Genomic DNA, 17,723 nt, shown 5'->3' with positions numbered 1-17,723 from the left:
AATAGAACTATAATATATGCCTATATAGTAGGATATGTCTACTATATATGATGGATGTGTATATCTAATGTTAGTGTATCAATAACATGGGCCTATTTGGTATTTGCCAGCAATTCACTTTAATTTTTTGAAGAGAATTATGGATAGTTTCCTCTCCCTTACTCTTAACATCTTCGTGAATAAAAAACTGGGTGTGAGTAGTCACCCTCAGATGCCCGCTACTGTGAAAGAAGTAGGGAACTGACAAGGGTGCTAATTAGAGCCCCTCTGTAGTCCTTTTATAGAAAGTGGTAAACTCAGGCCACTGGTTATGAAAACAGTGAAAAGAAGGGAAGAGAAGGATTCAGGAGGAAGCAAGGAAGAAACTGCCAATGATGGCAATCATTGTTCTGAAGTCAATGTGGTGCCCAGCATAAGCTCCTTTTCAATTGAGAACTAATGCCCGTTTCCAAGTTTTGGAACGGAATGACCAACTTGCATGTTTTTGTTAACCTGGGAGCTTTGCTTTAACCACATTGTGGGCACTGGGGAGATTTTGAAAATTGAAAGATATTTATATAATCCCCACCTTCAGTGGGTAGCTGTCATTATATAATGTCATGAAAGCTTCTCACAGCTAGCAGGGGTGCATTTGGTGCTTCTTTTCCTCATGGTCTTGATGGATGCTCATTTCTGCAAACTTGAGGAAGATTATATTGCAATCACATGTATCATTGATGCATTAAAGGTCCTTATTCCGGAATTCCTGCAGATCTTTTGTTAATTATCCATTTCTGGCATAGATTCCTGAATCCCACTATTTATATTTTTTTCATTTGGGAAAGGTCTCAAAGCCAGTTTCTTACCATAATCCCTACAAGTGTTATAGTGCTCATTCAGAAAATAGGCTTTTGTTGTGGATTTTTGGAAAAGCTTAATAGTTTATATCTGCTTATTTTCCTTTATCCAAAAATACCCCTGCAAGAATAGATGATGAAAATCATTTCCCTTTGGTTTTTTTCTTCTAATATTTTCTCCTTGCTCTTGTGTTAATGACCAACTTATTGTAGACCTGAAAGTCTTGACTAATAGGGACTTGTCACTTGAAACATTATTTTTAATGCTTAAAAAGTGTTGAGTTCATCAGTTTCACATTTTGACTTAAATTCTCCTTTTCACTGAGGTCACTCCCTGGCCCATCTTTATCATTGGAAGCCCTGCTCCCATACACCTCTCCTTGTTGTTGTTTTTCCTAACACTTGCCACTATCTCTATTTTTAAATCTTATTTTCTGTCCCTCCTCTCCCACCCTGGTACATATACCGAAATCCATGAGAACAGGAAGTTTTGTCTGTTACATTCTTTTTTCCCCAAAGGCGGAGTACAGTCAGGATCCTCATTATGGAGACTGCCCAGCCTAACTCTGAGGACTCATAAGTCAGGGAGATAGGTGGTGGGTGTGTGTTAGGGATTGGGTTGTGGAAGTGAGCATTGGCCAGATCTGAGAGGTAAGGTGGCAGGCCTGGGCCCTTTGCACCAGTACACCAGTGGCCACAGCAACTGAGACACTGTTGGCTACAGTTTTGACAGTAACAGGTGGAGGCAGAGTGTGGGGTCAAACTGATTTTAAGAATAAGGTGGAGGGCAACCTGGGTGGCTCAGCGGTTTAGCGCTTGCCTTCGGCCCAGGCGTGATCCTGGAGTCCCCGGATCGAGTCTCGCGTCGGGCTCTCTGTGTGCTTCTCCCTCTGCCTGTCTCTGCCTCTCTGTGTCTCTCATGAATAAATAAATTAAATCTTTTTTAAAAAAGAAAAAGAATAAGGTAGAGACAGGACTTGGCCTAAGGCCTTCAGCTGGTCGAGTTGAGACTGTGTACACAGAGAAGCTTTCCTCATCACTTCTTTTAGTAATTAATGTATTGAATCACTTTAAGGTGAAGAATCTTTGTTAGCGTAAGAGCAGGGACTATATTGGTTGGTCTTGTTCCTTGTTATCTCTCTAGCACCTAGAAGCATTCCCGGTTCACTGAGTTTTTGTGAAATTGTGTGAGTGAGAGGATAAAAAATGTAGCACTCAACATAGTATTTCAAAGTACGTATTTTATGCCAGCTCAGTATTTAGAAATCTAGTTAATGCACAAGCTTAAAAATAAAATGAAAAAAAAACCCAAGCTTTATCACCTCTTACCTTAATTGTTTTCTTTCCTCAGTTTCTTTATTGTTCCAAAATAGAGTTCCTTTAAATAAGTTTTCTTGGTGCTGTTGAGAGAGGATTCAATTTAAAAGTGTGTAACTATAACTTTTAAAAGTATATTTGTTTGATGTACAAAGTATCCTTTAATTATAGCTATTGAAGTCACATCTCTGAATTGTTTTTTTGAGACAGAGTTATATCTTTGAAAATCTCCCATGGGTCGTGGTGGGATGTAAGGGAAAAAGTCCATTGGCGAAGCAAAGGGATTAGCTATCTGATAATGTACATTTAACCTGAACTATGTAACCAGCTGAGCCTTTTCCCTTGGTTTTCTAAAGTTTCTCAAAGGACCTAGAAAGGTTTCTCCCTCTTTAGCTCTCTAATTTAGTAGTACATTCTAAAACTTTCCATTTACATTTATATGATGGAGAAAGACCTTAAACCACACTAATTTGTTCTGTGTTAGCTTGTAGTATGTCTTCTTAGCCATGGAAAAGTTGGTTTTTCTTAACTAAAAAATGAGGTGCGGGTGAGCAGTTAATAGTTTGAGTACAAAACCCTTTATAGCTGGAATACTTAAAACAGTTTTATTCTCCTCCCATAAGTTTCATGCACGTGAAAATAATTTTAAATTCATAGGCTAAATTCATTTCTTAGCCCCTTTATATTAGTCTGGCCTTTTCAAAGAAGAAAGCTGTAATTATACTGTCTACTTCCTTCATGTAAATTAGAATTGTTGTGTATCTGGGCCCACTCTGGTTTCTTTATAGGTATAATTAACTTAATTGCCTTCTCAGTGCTTTATGCTAGCGAAATGAGAACTGCTTTAAATTTCTATAGATATTGACATTTAGGAAATGATTAACTTGTGAACAGGGTTCAGATTTATTCTAATGAAAATATACAATATGATGAGGCATCATTTGGTGGTGTTGATCAAATTTTGTGTGTGCACTGTATATAAGTCATGGAGTAGTGGATAAGATTAAAGAAAAATTCAGTGCAATGATGAATGATAGAGTTTCTTTTCTAAGAGGAGTAGCTTCATTTCTAGGATATATATATATATATATATATATATATATAATTTTATGGATTCCTTGTTGCTTTTTTGAATGTTTAGTCTTTGAGCTGTCTCTTTTTTTAGCACAAGTAAAATATCTTCTGTAGATCCACAATCTTATTACTATTGCACATTATTTCACTTACTTTACATTCTTCTGTTCATTCTATATACTACTGATGTCACCATGAAAATTATTTTTCACAATGTTGCTCTCCAGAGTTGTGGGTAGGAGTATGCAGAAAATGCTCATTTTTCTTCATCTTTTTTGTTGAATGAGGAAAGAACTGCCTGTGTTTGGATTTGTTTCCTACTTGTTTTATGTTGTCATTATTGTGACTTTAAAGTATTGAAAAAGACTCCTATGGCTCATAGAGGGAAGTATACATCATTGTTTTAGCTTTTCATTATTGAAACTTCTAGACTTTTTTTGGTGGGGCATATAATTCTTAGTAGAATGCTAAGTGCTGGTTGAGGAGGAGAGTAGTTGGAACTTGTCTCATTTGTAGCTGGTGCCCTATAACACCTGGCACCCTGAAAACCAATCTCTGTGGATAAGCGGATCTTCATTAACAAAGTGGGGCAGAGTGCCAGAGAATCTACCAGGGAGATGAATGTTCAAGCCTTTGCTCCCTGCCAGCCAGACAGGGTGCTGAGGGCCTGGCTTTCTCATTTTTTTCTTCTTTCTCCTTATTCCATCAAGAGTTCTATCATTTTTATTTTGGTTTCACAGAGACATGAATTGGAGAAGGGGATGGGCAGAAGAACCAGAGAAGGCTGGGGCTGCTGGGAGTGCTTTGAAGGAGAGTTTTGAATAGACCCAGGAACAAGTACAGAGTGTAAGAAGCACATGGGAGATCACAGATGGTTTTAAGAGCTGTTGCTCTGGAGTGAACATTATATTCGTAGCACTTGAATGTCTTCTATGAGCCAGGCATTGAGCAGAGAGCTTTATATATGCAACTTCACTGAATCCTTCCTCCAATTTGCTGAGGCGTGCACTATTCACTTATTTTATAGATCGGGAAATCATGGTCTTAGAAAGGTGACTGGCTTGCTCAAAGTCTCACAGCTATTGAATGGTAGAACCAGGACACACATCTAGGTTAGGCCTTGTTTAAAACCCACAATCAACCGCAGCATTATTTAATACGCTGCTAGATATTACATTTCTATTTTGTGGATTTAGAGGTATGGAACAGTAGAAAATAATTTTTTATTCTAATTAAGCAAAAGACCTAAAGTTACTCTGGACCACTTGGAAGAGGAGAGCTAGAGTGCTTCCTGGCCTGCGTGAGAGCTAGCACAGAATGGCTTACTCCTTTCTTCTTGTCTTCCGGGCATGTGCACTTAGCTTCCTGGTGTGGGTCAGTCATTCGTTAGTCTAGGTGAATGTTTAAGTAGATTATTCCTTTCTTATTTTGGTTGGTATTTATAAGGATAGGGAGGAGATTACATGCATGGTAACTGTTGCGTTTTGGTTAAATAAATGTATAAATTACCCAGACATGTCTCAAACCATTGTTTCTGCCCATTGCCATCTTCATAAATCTCTGGATCAGTACTTAGAGAATTACTTCTGGTGATTATCAGGTAATGAGCTAGTAGCTCTCTGGTTTTATGAACTGTTCTATGATAAATTCCTCTGTTCCTCCTACTTAAAGTTCAATGAACTGTCAGCCCTAGGTCCTGGTCACAGCAGCTCAGCTCATTTCTGGCCCCAGCTAATTCTCAACCAAAAGCTTTATCTTCAGAGCACCACCCTTGTTTGTAAATTGTCATGTTCCTCAGTGTTCTTGCCTTATGACTAAGGAAAGGGTTTGTGAGAAATAGAATGTCCAGTCAAAAAAATCTTTTAGAAGTGCTGTAGTACTTGATGGAGGAAAGATGTTAGGGTTCAGAGCCAACGGCTGAGAAAGAATTCTTGAAATGTCTTTGGTGCAAAAAGGTGGCTTTATTAAAGCATGGTGACAGGAAGCATGGGCAGGAAGAGCTGCACTGGGGTCATGAGGAGAGGCCCATTATACACTTTCAAGTTGGGGAGGGGGTTAGGGATAGCATAAATCTCTAAGGAATTTTGGAAGAAAGGTTCCCAGGACCTTGAGGGGTCCAGCTATTGTTAGGAAAAGATCATTTATTATCATCTAATAAAACCTTAGTCATGAGACCCTTTAGATGGGCCATATGCTTGGGGAATGGTTGCCAACATGTATCTTGGGGAGTGGAGACAAAGGAAGTTTCCAAAGGAATTTTTACACGTTAAAGTAGATTTATAGGATCCTGGGGGTCAGGCTAAGATTTTTTTTTTTGCCCTTAGCAAAGTATTAACACTGAGGCAGTTGGGTCGCTAGAGGAATGTCACTCTGCCTGTTTCAACGACTTGCCTGGGGGCTGTAGGTAGTAAGGAAACTTAAGTTTTCTTTTGCCTTTGTTTCCACATTAGTACTGGTAGTCATCAAAAAGAATGAAAATGAACCACAATCTTGAAGTTCAGTCTTTTGCATTTGATTGTGGTGGCTGTTTTGAAGGAGGATCAGAATTTGAAAGGGCCTAAAGCCAAATTGAAGTTATACATTGTGAGGTAGTATTTTTGTTTATTCAGTTTTTGTTTTTAGAAAATTGACAACAACAACAACAACAAAAAAAGAAAATTGACAGACTCTTTTTAAACACTAGCCTTATTGAGATGTAATTAAAATACTGTATACTTTACCCATTTAAAGTGGATAGGTGGGCAGCCTGGGGGGCTCAGTGGTTTGGCGCCTGCCTTCAGCCCAGGGCATGATCCTGGGGTCTGAGGATCAAGCCCCACATTGGGCTCCTGCATGGAGCCTGCTTCTCCCTCTGCCTGTGTCTCTGCCTCTCTCTCTGTGTGTGTCTCATGAATAAATAAATAAAATCTTAATAAAGTGGATAGGCTGACTTCTGAGGTGGAAAAACTGGATTATTTCAATATAGTTCCATAGAGATCTGAATTAGGGAATGATTTCTGACAGGAATTTTCTCTCTTCAAAAGTGATTAATTATGGCAAAGTAAGAGCTAAGGCAAAGATCAAACAAAAAAAAATGGATGGCATTTCTTCAGAGTTCAGCAGAAAGTTTGGCAACCTTTAAGAAGACACTCTGTCCCAAATTTTGTAATGATTTAAGTGCTTTCTTCCAAATTGCATAACATTTGAAATGGTGATTGATAATGTATATAGACATGGTTGGCTTATTAGAATATGTTTTGCAGAAGCTTAGCAAGTTGAGATAAAAAAGCAAAGGTCATTGATGAATAAGTTCCTATGCAAATACGTGCTTTCTTTTACACTTCCCAGTTTAAGACTTTGGGGTGTGTACATGAATTGGCCATAAAAGAATGTGAGACAAATGAAGTATGAAGCTGGTTCCAAGGTTCTTAAAGAGATAGGAGAACCTGCACTTGGCATAATGAGATTTATTAGAAGAAGTTGATGTCCAGTGAAGTGAAATCTATCTAGTCCTTAACAAGAAAAAAATCCTTTAAAAGAATTTAGTCTTCATCATACGGCTCTTTAAAAGTAAGTTTTTATATACTTATTATTTGTAAAAGTCTATATTGAGGTTTTCTTTTCAATTTATTTTGCTATTTCTGTGATATAAAATAGGTATTTAGGAAATTGAACTTTGACTTACATGATTCTTACCCTTTCACCATTGCTTAGGAATGATTAGGTTGCAAATTGGGGGTTGCCTCTAGTACAATGGCTTTTTATATGGGTAAGGACTGAAGGAAACAGCTAGCTCATGATTTCTGTGGGCGCTGAAAATTGGCAGAGAACCTATTTATTGTATTTCATCAGTAGGTCTTTATGGATTAGTTATTTTGGGACTGAACTTAGACGTTTCACGTAAGCAATCACTGAAAATGAGGTATAAGTTGAGACTGGGAGCCAGGCTATACTGTGAATTGTGAATAGATACATATTCTTTCCAAGAGTTTAACATTTCTTTGGGAAACATGGTTTAAAAAACAAAAACAAAAACAAAACACCTCTTTAAGGACCTCCTCCTGTGGAACTTAAGTTTTTCTACAGAAGATCAGAGGCTGGATAGAATTTTATGTAAAATTTTCTCAGTGATTGCAAGTAATTAAAAAAAAAATGTTACTTTGGGGGCTCCTGGGTGGCTCAGTCAGTTAAGCGTCTGCTTTCAGTTCAGGTCATGATCTCAGGGTTCTGAGTTGAGCCCCATATCAGGCTCCCTGCTCAGTGGGGAAATTGCCTCACTCTTCTCTGCTTGCTGCTTCCCTTGCTTGTGTTCTCTCTCTCTCTCTTTGTGTCAAATCAAATCTTTAAAAAAAAAAAAATTTCTTGTTCTGTGGGCCAAACTGACATGCTGTTTTTAGCTGTGTGCACTCTCCGGCCTAGGCGGTGTGGGCATGATTCTGTCCTCCATAGAGAGACGGAACAGCAATCCCTGTACACAAACTGGAAGGGTGATGAGCCTGGAGCACACGGACGTGCCAAAGTCCTGCAGAGGGGCAACGAGGAATGGCCCAGAGAGGAAGTGGTATGATCTAGGCCCTGCCAGAGCACAGATAGGATTTAGAGGTGGCTCAGTGAGGGGGCCACATCCTGCCCAGAAGGGGAACGCACAGGCCGATTATGGGTTATCAGAGTAGCAGTTAGCTCAGTGCGCTGCCAGCCTTCTGCTGTGGAGATGCCCCAGGAAGGGAAGGATAAAACAACGCCCTTCCCGTAATCCATAATCCGTGTGAAGCCCCCAAACCCCCAGCCTTTCAAAATGAATCATATAGTGAAAGTTAAAAGAGAATGTGAAAATTTGAAAATAAGAAAAATCAGCTTTAAGACAGGTCCCCTAGCCTGACCAGATTGTTGATCCTTTTTTTTTTTTTTAAATTTTTATTTATTTATGATAGTCACAGAGAGAGAGAGAGAGAGAGAGAGGGAGAGAGAGGGAGGGGCAGAGAGGCAGAGACATAGGCAGAGGGAGAAGCAGGCTCCATGCACCAGGAGCCCGATGTGGGATTTGATCCCAGGTTTCCAGGATCGTGCTCTGGGCCAAAGGCAGGCAGTAAACCGCTGCACCACCCAGGGATCCCAGATTGTTGATCCTTAAAGCCCCTTCTGTGTATTAGAGCTGTTGCTCTTCCATGAATAGTCACCCATTTCTCATCTGGGAAGTCACTGCCTGAAAAGAAAACCACCACACATTTTACTTTTTAAGTAAAGAGGATATTGGCTCAGTACTGGAAGAATTAAAGGCTTTGGTCCTTCACATTTTGTTTTTCCTTCCCTAGACTTTCATATTTTAGAACCACCTTTATATTTCTCAGTAGTTTCCTGAGGTGTGGTTGAATGACTCAAGGTTAATAAAGTTACCCTTTGACTTTCCTGGACTTGAAGTTTATTGTCTTTACTGTTAAGGGTTAGATTTCTGATTTAAGGTGATTCCAGTATGCTATATGAACCTATTGTATTGTATTAAATGAGATTGTCTGTTCTGTTAGCAATATGGGAAATAATCTAACACAACTAGAATTAAATGTACAACTGCAAGGCTTTGTCTTTCTAGTCCTGGGTCATCCATTAACTTAGTGACATAGGGCAAGTCACTTAACCTTGAATGACTTGTGATGTTTTTCATCTGTTATATAGAGATGTGTAGCCCGGTTAAACACTTGTTAGGGCAAGATTTGGACACACACACATAAATGCTGTCCCTCCCCCCAGTATACTGTTTGATTTATTCACCTTAGACTCCTAGTATGATGCCTCACACATAGCAGGTTTTCAAATATTTGTTGGATGAGATCAAAGTAAAAGAGAAAGCTCCCTCCCTCTTGCCCCCACCCCATGATACTAGACTAGAAGAGGAAGAGATATATATATATCGTCATCATTTGTTTTGATGAGTGTGTGTGTGTGTGTGTGTGTGTGTGTAAAACTCAAAGCCAAACACTTAATAAGAGGGGGAGGGCATAGGTACAAGACAGAACTGTGTGGCAAAAATGAAAAGTGAATACCTCCGGATCTTTTCCTAAATCTTTAGGTGCTGCAAATTGTAACCTTGGCCCTTTTTTTGCTTTCACCTGCTCATTCACTTTGGTTGATTCACTTATTCAGAACTCCTTTATAAGCATCTACTAGGTCTTGAGTCCTGGCTTATGCATGATGGTGCCTAAGATGAATTCAGTTTCATGGCAGCAGTAGACCATCATCTTAATAGAGAAATGAACAGAAGCAGATCTCAGTGCTATATGATGTGTATTATGGTGAATGTATATAGAGGGTATAGTGGAAATGCAAGTAAGAGAGCCATTGTCTTTGAGTGGATGGAACAGAGTCATATGGGCTCTCAGAAAAAGGTGTATTTGAGCTTGGCCTTGAAATGTGAATGTGTGTTGAGTAGGAGGAAGAACAAGGAAGGAAGGAATGGGTAGGGTCCTGGGGATCACTTCCTGTAAGCTGAATTCTGGGGAGAAGGATGTATGGGAGGGATGCAAGGAAAAACCAGGGAAAACCTGTAACCATAAGGTCTCTCCTGACAAGTTTTCTAATGTATGGTCATAAATTTATGTATGTTTATGTTAAAATCTTACTTCCAATATACTGAACTTTGTATTTTTATGTAATTAAATTTTTTTTTTTTTTTTATTCATGAGAGACACAAAACGAGAGAGAGGCAGAGACACAGGCAAAGGGAGAAGCAGGCTCCATGCAGGGAGCCCGACATGGGACTCGATCCGGGTCTCCAGGATCATGCCCTGGGCTGAAGGTGGCGCTAAACTGCTGAGCCACCCGGGCTGCCCTGTAATTTAATTTTCATAATACTCCTGGAAGAGTAGGTAGTATTGTTTCTATTTATAGACTGAGAAACTGAGGTAATCAAAATCAAATGATGTGTTTAGGGTAATTACTAAGTATGAATTCTGTGTCTTTTTAAAATTTATAACAGTATCAAATTTGCAAAAAACTTTATAATATATAGAACTTTCCCCCTCATTGATAGGGAGTCGTCTACCTAAGAGCCCATCATCCCTGAATATTTAGCACATAGATATATCTTAAACTAAGGACATTCACCTACATATTCATAATACAACCATCAAAATCAGGATGTGATTTTAATCCTCAGGCCCCGTTCAAATTTCACCAGTGGCCCCAGTAATACCCTCTGTGGCAGAAGGATCCAGTTCAGAATTGCCCCTTGCTTTTACCTGTCCCCTCTAGTTTTCTTTAGTCTGGAACAGAACCTTACTTTTTTCCTTGTCTTTCATGACCTTGACACTGCTGAAGATCGAAGGCCAGCTGTTGAGTGGAATGGCTTTCAATTTGGGTTTGTCTGAGGTGTCCTCGTGACGTGACGAGATTGATGTCTTTGACAGGCGTATCGCAAGACGGATACTGCTTTTCTTCTCATTGAATCAGCAGTCCTAAGATGACTGATTTCACTCTGTCTCATTACTGATGCTGTTCACTTTGATCACCTGATTAAGGTGGTTTCTGCCAGAATTCTCTACTGCTAATTTCTTTGTAATTAATTACACAGTATTTTAGGTCTAATACTTCAAGACTATGTAAATACCTCCTTTCTCATCAAACTTTAGATTTATTTGGTTACAGTAGTGTGTATGCATCATTTCCTCGTAGGTTTTTATCTGTTTCGTTCCTTTCAAGTTGGCTTTTGTTCTTTTTTGACAAGTTCCCATAATTCTTTGGGCACTTCTGGTGGGCGTACGATGTTCCAAGGTCCTCTTGTTCTCTTTCCCCTCAGTACTGGAATTGGTACTGGAATCAGTGATTCTCCAAGGAGACCTGATTCTCTTAATGGAGAATGGTATACAGAAACCAAGATCATTGACTATTGGGATGTCAACTACTCCCAGACCTTCTCAGCTAGGGGAATATTTGCACTTAGGTATGTGTGTGCACGTGCGCACGCACACACACACATTTATACATGCTCAGTCTAAAAATTATGGGCTGTTCATAATGGAGATAACTAGTTCTAATCTGACACCACAGGATTCATTCCAGTTTTCTCCCTTGCCATATTTGCAGCTTCTCTTCAGAAAGTGGGTATTCTGACCCGTTATCCTAAATGTATTTACTTATTTTGTCAGTCCTGCTTTACATACCCAGTCTCTTGTTGCTTCTGATACCTCTCCCTCTGTGCTGTTATCCTCACACCACTTGGGCTCTGATACACTATGCCATGTTGACTCTGACATTTGGATACCCTCTTGACTGAACTTGGGTTTGACTCTATTTTTAAGTGTGGCAAGTCTGGAGGCACTAGGTTTACCTCTCCTGCACTTGAGATAAAGCTTTGTGAAGGGGTAATTGAGATCTTGCCTATATTCTCCTATCTTAAATCATATATTTTTTGGTAAGTTTTTTCATGTAATTAGGTTTCTTTTGTGTTGTACTTTGTACGAAAGCAATGTATGTATTTACATGTGGATGATTCTTGTGTAATGCTTACATAACATTATTATTGGACAGCTTGTGGCATATAATACATAAATGTTGTACCTAAAATATATACAAGTAGTGAAGCCATGTGTTTGTATAGTAACATAAAATGCAAAGATGTTAGAACCAGTTTCATCTATAGTCCTCATTATCATGGATTGCAGTATAAATTAGAATATTGCACAAATTTGTGATCCTCTTTTTAAAAAAGATTTATCTTAGAGAATGTATGAGTGGGGGGAGGGGCAGAGAGAGAGAGAGAGAGAGAGGAGATAATCTCAAGTAGAGTCCCCTTTGAGCATGGAGCCCAGCTCTGGGCTTGATCCCATGACCCTGAGATCATGATCTCAGCTGAAATCAAGAGTCTGATGCTTGACCAACTGAGTCACCCAGATGCCCTGTGATCCTCTAATTTTAAAATTATAGCAAAGACATTATTTTTTTTAAAAGATTTTATTTATTTATTCATGAGACACACAGAGAGAGAGGCAGGGACATAGGCAGAGGGAGATGCAGGTTCCCCGCAGGGAGCCCGATGTGGGACTCAATCCTAGGACTCCAGGATCATGCCCTGAGCCGAAGGCAGATGCCCAACCGCTGAGCCACCCAGGCATCCCACAAAGACATTATCATTGGTGTCATTAGTTTCTTTTGAATTATATTTGTGTTATTCCTTAGTTTTTTTTTCTTTTAAACATGCATTTGGAGGAAATTAATAATTAAAGTCATGCCTATGTTTTAAAGATGAGAACAACAAGGTTTCTTACATTCCTGAACTGCATGCCTTTGGAAATCCTTCACAAACAAGTTAATTTGTTGGAAAATAGACTTCCTGGATGTTCCTGTCTTGTGTGCACTTAAGTGTTTTGTAGGAAGCTGTGTAAATGTGGGTACACTGAAAGTTGACTGATCACCTGATTAAAGAGCATGCTGACATTGAAGTTCTTTTAAATTCTTGCTCCTTAACATTTTCCATTCTTACGTCTATCCTGAAATAACACTTCTGAGAAGACTTCCTTTCTCATTATTCTTCAGTGATTTGGGGAACAATTTTATAGGAAAAGGTTTTGTATCTATGCTCATGGTGCATGGTAATTGCTTGAGGAGTTTGGAGTGTCAGTATGTAACAGACTCTATTCAGATCTCATCTTTCTTTCTTGGTGAATCTAGAGATCACTGTTCATCCGAAAACAAGTTTACAAATTCATCTAACAATGGCATATTGGTAAAAAGAAAGAAAAAAGTGAGAAGCTGTAGATGTTATAAATATAAATGTAGGTATATCAGTTTGTGAGGTATAGTTATACCACAAAGTAATCAGCTGGATTGTTTGGATTTGCTACTTTTGGAAGTTGGATCCTGAAGCAAAAGGTAGAGAACTTCAAGGATCATATTGTGGGTGAACCATTTGAGTATTCTCCTTGCTCTGAATTCCAACCTATTATTGCCCTTATGGAACTATGTGACCCTTAAGAGCTGAAAGTGTATTAACACCTTGTGCGCTAAATGAACAATGTAACTTTTTTTTTAAAGATTTATTTATTTATTCAGAGAGAGAGAGAGAGAGAGAGGTAGAGACACAGGCAGAGGGAGAAGCAGGCTCCATGCAGGGAGCCCGATGTGGGACTAGATCCCAGATCTCCAGGATCAGGCCCTTGGCTGAAGGTGGCGCCAAACCGCTGAGCCACCTGGGCTGCCCCTCTTCATCTTTTATAAAATTGAAACTCTATACTCATTAAACACCAGCTCCCATTCTCTACCCCCACTCTCCCATCACCACTATACTTTGTCTCTATGGTTTTGAATACTCTAAGTACTTCATATAAATGGAATCATATATGGGTTATTTCACTTAGCATAATGTTCTCAAGTTTCATCCACATTGTATCATATGGGAGAATTTATTTTCTAATGCAGAGTAATATTCCATTGTATATATACACCACATATTGCTTACTGATTCATCTTTCAGTGGATGCTTGGCTTGCTTCCATGTTAAAGCTACTAGGAATAATGCTGCTATGAAAATCAGCATCCAAGTATCTCTTTGTGACTCTGCTTTAAATTCTTTGGGTATATACCCAGGAGTGGAATTGCTGGTTCATAGGGTAGTTCTATTTTTAACTTTATTTTATTTTTTATTTTTAAAGATTTTATTTATTTATTCATAGACACGGAGAGAGAGGCAGAGACACAGGCAGAGGGAGAAGCAGGCTCCATGTAGGAAGCCCGATGTGGGACTCCATCCCAGGTCTCCAGGATCACACCCCAGGCTGCAGGCGGTGCCAAACCACTGCACCACCGGGGCTGCCCTAACTTTTTTTTTTTTTTTTAAAACTGCTATGCTATTTTCTGTGTTTCACATTGCTACATTTTCTACATTTCACACTCCAAAAGTACACGAGGATTCCAGTTTCTTTAGACCCTCACTGACACTTGTTTTCTGTTTTGTTTTGTTTGGATAGTAGCAATCCAAATGGATGTGAGGTGTAATATCTTATTGTATTTCTGATTTGCATTTCCTTAATGATTAGTGATGTTGATCATCTTTTCATATGCTTATTGGCCATTTGTCTATTTTTTTTTGAGAAAGTCTATTGAAGCCCTTTGCCAATTATTGAATTAGGTTGGGTTTTTTTTTGTTGAGTTTTGGAAATTCTGTATATATTCTAGATATTAATTCCTTATCAGATTTGTAAATATTTTCTCCCATTATGTGGGTTGCCTTTTTACACTCTTTTGATAGTGTCCTTTATGCACAAAAATATTTGCATGAAGTCAAATTTGTCCATTTTTTTCTGTTACTTGTCCCTTGGCTTTGCTGTAAAGAAATTGTTGTGAATTCAATGTTGTGAACTTTTTGTCCCGTGTTTTCTTCTAAGACTTTTATCGTTTTAGGTCTCAAACTTAAGTTCTTAACCCATTTGAATTTTTGCATGTGGTGTTAGGTAAAGGTCCAAAGTAATTATTTTGCATGTAAATACTTAGTTTTCCCAGCACCTTTTGTTGGAAAGACCATTTTTTCCCCATTAAAGGGTCTCGAGATCCTTGTCAAACATCATTTAACCATATATGTGAGGGTTTATTTTTTTAGTTCTCTGTTCAATTCCATTGGTCTAATGTTTATGACAGTACTACACTATTTTGATTATTGTAGCTTTATAGTAAATTTCAAAATTAGGAAGTGGGAGTTATCCAGTTTTTTGTTCTTCAAAATTATAGCAGCTCTTCAGAATTCTCTGAGATTCCATATAAATTTTAGGATGAGTTTTTCTAATTCTGCAAAAAATGTCATTGGGATTTTGATAAAGTTTTGCATTGAGTCTGTAGATTGATTTGGATAGTACTGACATTTTAACAATAAGTTTTTTTTAAGATCTTATTTACTTGAGAGAGAGAATGAGCAGGGGAGGAGCAGAAGCAGACTTCTTACTGAGCACAGAGTCTGATGTGGGGCCTGATCCTACAACCCCAAGATCATGAGCTGAGCCAAAACCAAGAGTGCTCAACTGACTGAGCCATCCAGGTGCCCCCCATTTGTCTTTTAAAATTTCTTTAAGCAATATTTTATAGTTTTCACTGTACAAGTATTGCTAAGTATTCTATTTGTTGCTGTTGCAAATGTATTTTCAGAATTTTCTTTTCAGTTCATTGTTTACAGAAATGCAACTGAGTTTTGTGTTGTTGATTTTGATGAATTTATTTTTCGGTTATAGCAAGTGTGTGTGTGTGTGTGTGTGTGTCTTTAGGATTTTCTAAATGGCCAATAGGATCATCATCTGCAAACCTAATTTTACTTCTTCCCTCAATTTAGATGCCTTTTATTTCTTTTTCATGCCTAATGGCTCTGGCTAGCACTTCCAATACTGTGTTGAATAGAAGTGATGAAAGCAGGCATGTTTGCCTTGTTCCTAATCATAGAGGAAATGCTTTTAGTCTTTCTTAAATGAGTATGGTGTTTATTATGGCTTTTTAATATATGGCTTTCATTATGTTGAAGCTGTTTCTATTTTTAGTTCATTAAGAATCATCACGGAAATGTATTGAATTTTATCAAATGCTTTTTCTGCATTAGTTGAAATGGTTATATGCTTTTGTTCACCCTTTCATTCTGTTGATGACGTTTTTCATGTTTTGGACCATCCTTGAATTCTAGGAATAAATTTGACATGGTCATGATAGAATTATTTTATTATATTGCTGATCTGTTTGCTAGTATTTCGTTAAGAATTCTCTGTCTGTGTTCATAAGAGTATTGGCATGTAGTTTTATCTTTTTGTAATGTCTCTGGTTTTGGTATTAGAGTAATGCTGATCTCCTAAAATGAGTTAGGAATTATTCCATCTTTGATTTTTTTTTTTTTTTTTTTTAAAGTTTGAGAAGGGGGCAGCCTGGGTGGCTCAGCGGTTTAGCACCTGCCTTCAGCCCAGGGCATGATCCTGGAGACCCAGGATCGAGTACCACATCGGACTCCCTGCATGGAGCCTGCTTCTCCCTCTGCCTGTGTCTCTGCCTCTCTTTCTCTCTCTTGGTGTCTCTCATGAATAAATAAATAAAATCTTAAAAAAAAATAAAATAAATTTTGAGAAGGATTGGTAGTATTTCTTTAAATGTTTGGTAGAATTCTCCAGTGAAGCCATCTTTTCTTTGTTAGGAGATTTTTGATTAATGATTCAATCTCCTTAGTAGTTATAGGCTTAGTCAGATTTTGTTTCTTTGTGATTTAGTTTTGGTAGGTTTTGTGTTTCTAGCCTTTTGTGCCTTTCATCTAGGCTATCCAGTTTGTTGGTGTAGAATCATTCATAGTACTCTGATTCTTATGTTTGTAGTATTGATAGTAATGTCCCTACTTTAATTTCTGATTTTAGTACTTCAAGTGTTCTTTTCTTCTTAGTTCATCTAGCTAAAGGTTTGTCAATTTTATCCATTTTTGAAGAACCAGCTTTTGGTTTCACTGATTTTTCTCTATTACTTTTCTAGTCTCTAATTTAGCCTGTTCTATATTATATTTCCTGCTTTCAATTCATTTTGTTCTTCTAGCTGATTATGTTGTAAAGTTAGGTTGTTGATTTGAGATCATTCTTGTTTTTTAATGTAAGCAGTTACAGCTATAAATTTCTACCTTAGCATTGCTTTTACTGCATTCCCATAAATTTTAGAGTTTTACTTTCATTTTCATTTTTAAGTATTTTCTGATTTTATGATTTCTTCTGTGATTCTTTAAAAGTGTTTAATTTCCACAATTTCATGAATTTTCTGATTTTCCTTGTGTTGTTTCTAACCTCGTCCATTGTGGTCAGAGAATATACTTTGATATTTACAAATCTTTTGAGACTATTCTAACATATGGTCTATCCTAGAAAATGTCCCATGTGCAGTTGAAGAATATGTATTCTATTGTCAGAGAGTGTTCTGTATATGCCTAAGTCTAGTTATTGTGTTAAGTCCTTGATTTCCTTACATCCGACTGGTGGTTCCAACTTTTTTTTTTTTTTTTAAGATTTTATTGTTTTGACACAGAGAGCACAGGTACCCAAGAGGGCAGGGGAAATGGCAGGCAGAGGGAGTGGCAGGCACAGACTCCCCACTGAGCAGGGAGCCTAATGCAGTACTGGACCCCAGGACTTGAGCCAAAGGCAGACACTTAACCAACTGAGCCACCCAGGTACCTTGGTGGCTCCAACTTTTATTGTAGAACATTTTGTTTCTTCCTTCAAGTCTATCAGCAGTTGTTCCATATATTTTGATGGTCTATCCTTAGGTACATAAATGTTTATAATTGTTATCCATGTTTTGTGATATTGGTATAGTCACCTCTACTTATTTTTGGTTACTATTTGCATGGAATAGATCATGAAGTTTGGAGGATGGGGTCATTTTTGCCCACCATGATTCCTATAAGCTATATGTAAACTACTGCCTGTCACATGGCTGGGCTTGGGGAATAGGTTGCTGTTGCTGTTCTAAGAGCTGAAGTTGACCGATATTGACTGCACTTGACCACCCAAGTCTTCCCTGGAAGTTGCA

General features: G+C 38.2%; 1 protein-coding gene across 3 annotated transcripts in view; it reads left to right on the top strand.

The window, feature by feature from the left end:
• Positions 1 to 17,723, top strand: part of FGD4 (FYVE, RhoGEF and PH domain containing 4) — a 214,961-nt gene that overhangs the window by 11,436 nt on the left and 185,802 nt on the right. The window contains exon 1 of one of the 3 annotated variants that reach the window (XM_049102297.1): positions 6,761 to 6,776. The exons of the other annotated variants lie outside the window; for them this stretch is intronic. The gene's annotated coding sequence lies outside the window, so the exon portion shown is untranslated. Of the gene's footprint in view, positions 1 to 6,760; positions 6,777 to 17,723 lie in introns of those variants that run through there. 3 annotated transcript variants of the gene reach the window in all.

Source organism: Canis lupus, chromosome 27, assembly GCF_003254725.2.
Source record: "Canis lupus dingo isolate Sandy chromosome 27, ASM325472v2, whole genome shotgun sequence".
Lineage (NCBI taxonomy): Eukaryota > Metazoa > Chordata > Mammalia > Carnivora > Canidae > Canis > Canis lupus.
Note: the sequence above shows the minus strand (reverse complement) of the source record. Positions and strands in the feature narration are given on the sequence as shown.